The sequence below is a fragment of the Centruroides vittatus genome, unplaced genomic scaffold (genome assembly GCF_030686945.1).
Source record: "Centruroides vittatus isolate TY-2023 unplaced genomic scaffold, ASM3068694v2 contig_461, whole genome shotgun sequence".
Taxonomy (NCBI): domain Eukaryota; kingdom Metazoa; phylum Arthropoda; class Arachnida; order Scorpiones; family Buthidae; genus Centruroides; species Centruroides vittatus.
Genome location: NW_027122257.1, coordinates 267,888 through 277,141, shown reverse-complemented (window position 1 = coordinate 277,141; position 9,254 = coordinate 267,888).

Here is a 9,254-nt window from a genome sequence, read left to right as displayed (position 1 = left end):
TTGTTTATTTTTGTCATTTCCGGTATTTGTTTAAAACTTTTATGGAAATGTCATGTTTCAGACAGGTCTGACTCGTCACGAAAGACGCGAAAAACGGTTAATTTAGAGAAAAATTTGTTAGTTTAAAAAAACACAGGTAAAAGTCGTTTGTAGTCGGACACTCATTGTTTATATCAAACTGCCGGGCAGAAACCATAAATCGCGGAAGGAAGTCGTCCTATGATCGGTGGAAGATCGAATTCATCTTCTATTTTGACTTTTCTTTCGCTCCAGGTAAGAGTCTCGTTACGTATAGTAACCAGGGTTACTATACGTAAGCGTGATCGAGGGAGAATGACCAATCAAATGGACGAAAGAAAGAACGAAGATTGATATAATCTCCGACAATCGAGAACACCTGGCACTCGGTTAACGTTCCGAATAACCGTAACGCCGTGTGTCAACGCGCAAAAAAAGAAAAAGGAAAAAAAAAAACAATTTCTCGTCTATTGTGCCAACCTGTAACCCGTGCCACTTCGGACTTAGACCGTGTCCCCGACTCCAACGGACGAGGTCTCCCCGTGCCTTACAGACTCGTCAACGCCACTGTCCCGGGCTACCTTCGATCGACCATCGACGAACCACATCGACGCTCGGGACGTTCGAACGGCTGATTGTTTTAAAGCAAACTATTTTGTACATAGTATATGTTTATTTTATGTTAAAATAAATGGTTTTTGTTAGATACTTGACGTCTTTGTCTCTACAGCCACCACCCATGTACGAACGGACCCTAGACCATTACTGACGCGCAATTAACTAATTGCGCGTCAGTAATGGTCTAGGGTCTAGGTAATAGAAGTCGGCTTCTTACAGAAACACAGCTTCCCCATCAAATGTCACGGCACGCCACTGCTAGAGTGGTAAGGGATGGGATCTTCGTCTATCATCCGCTAAAAATTCTTGAGTTCTTCTGGATTCGATCCTGGGTCCACAGAGCGGTACACTAACATATTAACCTCCTCGACATTATGCCGTCTACAGCATGTATGTGTAATGCTTCTATTAATAATCTAATATACTGGTAGATCCGAGTCGTTACTCCAGGTGGTACGTAATAAACATACTTTAACCTTGACAATAAATTGTGTGTTTAAATCGAAAGTTTTCATTTTCCTCAATATACCGGTGTTTGCGTTCGTATTATGCCAATGCTGTTGTCAAGAATATTTTTAACCATTTAAAACTAATAATGAAAACCAAAAGCACGTATTTATTCACGCAATGTAACTTCAATATATGAATCGAGACTCTGTTAGTTAATTCGTTTATTTTCATTTAAAAAACAATCAGGTATAAATATTTAATTATTATGAAAGTTTTGGCGAAATTAATTTTCATGGCATCTTATGGTAAATTGAGTGCTCTTTGGCCTTTCCCAAAATGCTCTCTAATGCTGATGTAAGATAGGAAATCTTCTATACTACGCAAATCAATGTAAGAAAAGCAACGTGTTGTTGTATTTGCAACAGCCTATCAGTGCGTACTTGGCGTGCAAACACGCAAATCAAACTAGGGACGAAGGACGCAATTAAAAGCATTATTCGAACGCCTAATGGATTGCACGCTACCTCGATGAAAGTTGCAACAACGAATTTCCATAATTTACAATTATTTTCAAAATTTTACCATGAAACCTTATATCATAGATATTTTAATTGAAATTGCTATGTTCTTCAAAAATATCTCCACGGATTAATAAATTTGTATACGATACACACGGCTGACTTTTAAAAAGTCTTTCCGTTCTGTGGAAACTAAGGCCTCTTTTTAACAAGCCTAATACTGGTTCGGCTAGGCCTACAATGGGGCGGCCGAGAGCGAGGGAACGCCCCTACTTATCCTGATGGACCATCTCCGAAAAATTTCTGGAGTTTTTCAACCCGTTCAGATTCGATCTTAGATTTAGGTTTTTTTTTAATTATTATTATGGCAACGCGACACGTAGACGATCTGCCTTTCGGGAGGACTTATGAAGGAAACTGGTCCCTATTTGGGTGTTATAAACTTGAAGAAAATCTAGAGAATTCCACGTGGCCAGCCCGTTGGCCAGGCGCGAACCCTCGACCAATTAACTATCAGTTTTCAGTGGTCAGTGATGGGCACTCGATCTAAGGTCCCCAAACCGACGGCCGAATGACTGAAAGATTAAGGAGGAAACCTATTGCTTTTGGGAATCCGGGATCGAATCCGAACGGATTGAAAACCCCCAGAAATTTTTTGGGGTCGTTCATCAGAATATATCAGGGCTCGGCCGCTCCATTGTGGGCCTGGCCGAACCCATAATCGGTTTGCTAAAAAGTGGCCTTGTTAGGGTATAGAGGGCGGAAAGAATTAAACAAAAATGCGTGATTATCAAACAATTATTTTTGCCATATTTTAATGAATTTTAATAAGTAATCAAATTACACAATTTTATTTTTTAAATTTAAAAGAAATGAAAAAATATACTTTAAACTTTAAGAATAGTACATTTGGAACATGTTTTAAAAAATAATAAAAACAATTTCTGGTAGTCACGATTACAAATTTCCATTGTCCGAATTTTAGCCATTGTAAAAGCATTTAATGTGATATATATGTTTTACTTTTTTTTTTAATAATAAAAATAAAAATACTTAGAATTCCTAATGTTCAATACTTGTATAACGTTCAAATACACTGTATGACGTCAACATTACGTAATACAAGATTTTTTGGGTTTGCACGATGAAAAACTGAAATTGTAGAATGACCAACACCTCTCGACCTTTGATTCTGTGTAAGATGGATCAATATTAAGTCAATATATACGTCACATACATAAAATCAGGCCCTATCACATCATTAGGGTAATTTGGTTTGTGCCTCCCATTTACAAGTAGTCTCAAAAATATTTGGTTTTTAGTGTGTTCATTTAAGAAAACAGATCTTTATTTTTTCAACTTTTATTTTTAAATAATAAAGTATAATTTTGAACGATGGTTTGTTCTCAACATCTAATCTCCAAGTGTTACCTGTTGATAATTAAACTAACTAAGAATTAAAAGTAAGTATCTAACCCCCGCGTATAGGCTTACATTAAGGCGATTCACACGTGCGACAAATAAAGACGACAATGAGCGTCAACGACAAGCTTAACCAATCGTCTCTGTCAATTGTCAAAGTTGAAGAGATCATTTACAATTTTACAGTATGCCGCCTGTATGTATCACCTTTACTTATTTTTTAAATAGATATACAGGCAAAAATAAAAGTAACATTTTAATCTAATTTAAACACAAAATGATATAAAACTATAGAATTTGAAAGAAGAAAGTAAGCATGCATAACGGCGACTCTCTTCGTAATCAACAGTTTAGAGATTGCGAAGTACAGTCAAGCCTCCACTGTTTGTTTGTTTATTAAATTACGGTAACGCAGCACTTAGGTGATCTGCCTAGGGGGAATGCCTTCCGGAAGGGTAACTGACCCTATTCAAGCGTTACAAACGTGGAGAAAACTCGGAAAACTCCACGTGGCCAGCCCGTCCTGGCCAGGAGCGAACCCACCACGACCGACTCCAAGTGTTCGGGAAACAGAACCGCTTGGCCACTGCGACTACTGACGTAAATATAAAAAAATGCTTTTACAGGTGCTTGTTGTTAGAGGTTGGATTGTACTAAAAAATTAGATTCTTTGTACATTAAAGAATCGAATTTAGTAACATATTATAAACGCATCTAATAGGCGAAAAAAGACGAAAAACACGCAAATGTACTTCAACAATTGCATTTGCGTGTTTTCTTTCGCTTTTTAAAAATAAATTCTCTCTAAATTTTGAATTCAAATTAAATTTTAAATCTTAATCGATTTATCGTCCTCCATATTTGATTATGTTTTTTAAAAATATCTTAATAATCTTAATTACTATCCATAGAATTTCTCTATAGAAACCCTTTGCATTTATATAGTAACACAAGAAATAGCTCGATCTATACAATTGCCAGAAATAAACTAAATTGATTTTTATGAGAAATCTTATCGAGTTTACTATAATATCAATCAGTTATTGGAAGAGATCGATCAATTCTATATTACTATCTATACTACTGATAGTGTTCGATCGATACGCCATATAACGCGTGGCTCAGAAGCTGTACATGACAAAGCAGCTATAAGTCGTGCAATACCTCTTTACCCTGTACTTTAATCACTTAAACTTTTATGCTCTGCTTTTATGCTTTAAACTCTATATAACGTTTTAACTCCTTTGAACAACACCTTCAATTCCAACCGCTGCATAACATTTTCAATTCTTGCTTCAACTTTTACGTAATCTCTTTAATCCTGACTTTAACCATAGTACTTTAAACTCCTCGTAACCTTTTGAACTTCTTATTTTAACCTCTGTATAACGTCTTCAATCAATTTTAAATATGTTTTTTGAAGGTACAGTAGATAAGCTGTAAATGGCATCCACCTGCGTTGAGAATCAACTAAACGACATAGTTTTAAAGTATTTACCTAATGTCATAAGAGGTTCGGGTTCGAATCCTGTTCAAACTGTCAAAATTTCTCACGAGGAGTAGGAAAATGAGTCATTGTCTGATCAATACAGAAGCTCGGGAAATCTAATTGCGTATAGTAAACAGCATCAAGAACTCATTGCCACTCGTCCTAATTTGGTAAGGATGGTCCTTACTTCAGTTGCAATGCCCTTCCATCCTCCTTATTTAGTGATAGAATGTCCTTCCTAACAGCAAAATGGATAAGAAAAGGGGAAAAAAGTTGCGGCTAATATCGACTACTAGTGTATATTACCAATAGCAGATCCAGAACTTTTTGGAGAGGTTGCAGAAAGGAAATAATATGCTTTACAAAGTTTTTTACTGTCTGAACTATCCTGCTTAACTCAGGGGTACCCTCCAGAAAGGGGTGCAACTGTGCCCTGCTCATCCCCTAAATCCGCCCTAGTGTTTCTCGGCCATATCAAAGAGAAGCTGGAAAGTGTTACACATTTCTTAAAACTTTTCGCTTGAAGCATATTAAACTGAGGGGATGCTACCACAAGATTCCTCCCGTTATAACTCTCCCACGTGCGCATTACTATCATTGTCCTTACTTTGGAAAACCGAAACATGTCAACACTAGTTCCACACGATGTACTGTACTTTTTTTATTTTCGATTTGCCTAGAGTTTAATAAACCCAGCATCGACTTCACCTATCAAATACACTATTAAGTATAATAATTTTGCGCCATGTGTTACTTAATTACATTTTAAAGTATAAAAGACCTCTGATACAGCCATAATTTCGGTATATACTAACCTATTTATTACAAATTCTGTATAAAGTCCTTAACAGAAATGGCAATTATATATAGAAATTTGTAGGAAATTGATAAATTATACCGATACAGTACATAATACCTAACATTTTTGGATGGTTTGGCTATTTATACCGAAGTTACACGCGTCATATTTCATGTAATGACGTAGTATTAGTGACTCCTATGCATTTTATAATATATATATATACACTTTATGTACACAGGAAAATAGAAATGATAGAGAACGTCCAGTAAAATAATTAGGAGTTACGCTAATATAAAAATCGATATCCGTGAAAATGCTACTTGGAGAGAAACTACAATTATCGAAAAAATGTCACGGAACAAACATTTAGTGACTTTTTCAATCCGATTTTTTTATTGTATTCGTGAATATCCGCTTATGCTTTTAGTTCGAAGTGAAGTATACGCTTAACAACCGCCATAATGACAAAATTACAATGAAAAGAGCTCCCCCCGTTGCCCCGATTTGGCCACAGTAAGACTGCCTTATGACGTAACCTGTGTCGAAAACATCGATAGTAACACGCTCATTTCGTGTATTGTCTCTATGGTAACTGGCTCTACTCTTCGTAGAGGCAAGTTTCGACCCCCAATACTCTCCCAGTGTGGTTTCCCCCTCTACATTGACCTGTTTTTTTGTGTTTTCGAGTTATTCTCGTGTCCTTCGTAGCCAATATAGTAATCTATAATAGAGAAACTACTATTATAGTAGGGTAGCATACACCCGACTCGTACTAAATTTGTGCCATTCGCATTAATTTCTTCTGTTTATTTGTTTCGTTCGGTGAGCCATACACGGCGAAGTGTAAATAAATACTAAACCATGCAAACCTACAGGAATAACAGAACAAATCGATATAAACAAAGGCCTATAAACTAGAATTTATAAATTTCTGCCAGTGACTGAAGAATTACAGCAGTTTGCGTGTAGTTTGCACATCGATATTCCGAATTTAATTATTTATCAATTGCATTATAATTTTGTCGAGTCTCGAGACAGGCTCTTACGTGTAACACTCGAAAATGTCAATCGATAACGCTTCGTTTCATCGCATCAAATGGCGCGTGACATTTACAAACACTACACACTATACAGATCTAGAAAATAACCGATAGCGCGGAACTCGGAGCCTATGGTCGATGAGTCGGAACTGAAAATGGTAGAGGAGTAGACCACCGGACGGTCCAAGGTTAACGAATGTTACGTTTGCCATACTTTACGGGAAACTTTACAGAAAAATCATTATTTTGGAGCCATGTTCTTAAGCGATGTTAACTACAAGCGCTTGTTTATCTTTGTTGCTATTTCAAGTTAAGATCGTAACTTATATTAACTATCAGAAATCTCGATCCCATATTAGAATAATTTGTTGTTTTTTTTTTTAATATCGTATTTTAATTCAAGAACGACGAGCCTTCGATAGTCCGAATTGTTCGTCACCATCGCGCTTCTTAACAATATGTTTTTTTGTTTGCAACTTCCTCCCACTTTGTAACAATCATTTGCATCATTTGGCCTATTAGCAACTTCCTCGCGCTTCTTAACAATATGCTTAGTTGCTAGCAACTTCCTCGTGATTTTAAATTTATTTTGTATACTAGTACTTTCTATATATTAACAGGACTTACTATACTGGAAATTATGGATGCAGATATTTAGTCTTACAGATCAAAAATAATGTTCTTTATTTAGTTCACCTGTATATCTGCATCCATAATTTCCAGTATAATAAGTCCTGTTAATATATAGAAAGTACTAGTATACAAAATAAATTTTAAATAGAGTTAAAAAGGATACAAAGGCATAATAATTAACTTCCTCGTTCTTCGTAATAGTTTGCTTTATTGTTAGCAATTCTCTCGTGCTTCGTAACAATTGCCTTTGTAACTAGCAACTTCATTCGGTTGTCTTTGAAGGCTCGATGATCTTCAAAGTCAATAAGAACGTCTATTGAAACCATATGAAGACGTTTAGAGAAATTTCAAAGACAATTGAATTCCACGTTCTTCTTTTTTTTTTATTGTTTATTTTTATTTTATTTTTTGTTTTGTAATGCCATTGGATGAAGAAGGATGAAGAAGGATGAAGTATTCATACATGGACAATAATCATTTTCTAACGATCTTTAAAGACTAAGAAGTAGGAAGATTGCCAACGGATCTTTCTCTTCGTCAAATCCCAACGTGAATTATAAGGAAATTGGTCATCTCCGTCAGACAATTTGCCATATTCTAAGTTTCCTTCTAACATTCAATAAATATAAAGTAACGGCACATTACGTAACGGAAATTATTTAAATTTTTCCAATTTTTATCTCCTTCCTTTCGTATATAACGAAATAATAACACTATTGTTACGTGGTCTAACAATACCGTTCGTAATCCTCGCATTTTACGTAACAATAGTATTATATTCTCGATATTTCTAATTTGTGGAAAAGCTGAGACGCATTTTTAAATTTTAATTACGAAATTTTTTTGAAACTTTTCCCGTCATTAAACTTTTTGAAGTTGTAACATGGCGTCGTTGCCTGTAGCGCGTCGATTTACGCGACGCGAAATCTCTCCCCTTTTCAATATGGCGGAGAGTCGATGCTACTTACAGTGTGTTTAATAGTTTCCAGCACGTAAATGATTTGTGTTATATTTATTTATTTATTTATTTATATTTAAAGATAAGAAGGGCTGTCTGTGTAAGCAACAGACTTTGCCCTGTGTGATAAGGAAGGAAGAAGTAATAGAAAGTAGAATTAGAGGAAGAGGAAATAAAGAAATTGCTGCTTACTGTAAGGCGAGAGCAGTGACTGTCATCGGCACAACCATTCGCTACCGTTGGGAGATTCATAAATGCCACGGGCATGGATACCCGCGGGAAAACGGTGACACGAAGGCCACGCATCTGTGCCGATACATTACGCGCTGATCGCGACTCATAATGAGGTGAGATGGTGGGCAGGCGCGACATGAGGTCGTGAGAGCCTCGAGCGCGCGTTAGGACCTGGGAGATGACCGGATCGTGGCAAATATAAGCAGAAGCGGCCTACAGGGCAATAAGCAGGCGGGTGGAAGGAGTGTCGCGTCGGCCCCTGGCGTTCCGGGGTTAAAATTTAGTTTTTTTTGTTTTTTTTATTAAATTAAATTTTTCCAATTTTTATCTCCTTCCTTTCGTATATAACGAAATAATAACACTATTGTTACGTGGTCTAACAATACCGTTCGTAATCCTCGCATTTTACGTAACAATAGTATTATATTCTCGATATTTCTAATTTGTGGAAAAGCTGAGACGCATTTTTAAATTTTAATTACGAAATTTTTTTGAAACTTTTCCCGTCATTAAACTTTTTGAAGTTGTAACATGGCGTCGTTGCCTGTAGCGCGTCGATTTACGCGACGCGAAATCTCTCCCCTTTTCAATATGGCGGAGAGTCGATGCTACTTACAGTGTGTTTAATAGTTTCCAGCACGTAAATGATTTGTGTTATATTTATTTATTTATTTATTTATATTTAAAGATAAGAAGGGCTGTCTGTGTAAGCAACAGACTTTGCCCTGTGTGATAAGGAAGGAAGAAGTAATAGAAAGTAGAATTAGAGGAAGAGGAAATAAAGGAGGAAAGGAAAGTGTGAAATAAGCAACCTTAAGCCCATGGGACCCCATGGGCGTCTGCCTCGATTTGTGTTATATAAATTCTCGTATAAAACTGTATCTTTTATTAAAAAAAACTGATTCTTGTATAAGCGGAAGACGGTTGTTAACATCATTTGGGTCGGTGTCATTTAGGCAACGTGCGTGACGCGGCGTAACGTGTGACGTGAAGGAAGTTAGAGTGGTTACAGACAAGAGAAAGGTGCACGGAAGGCGGGGCAATTCCAAAGTGTGGGTTTAACATCGATCAG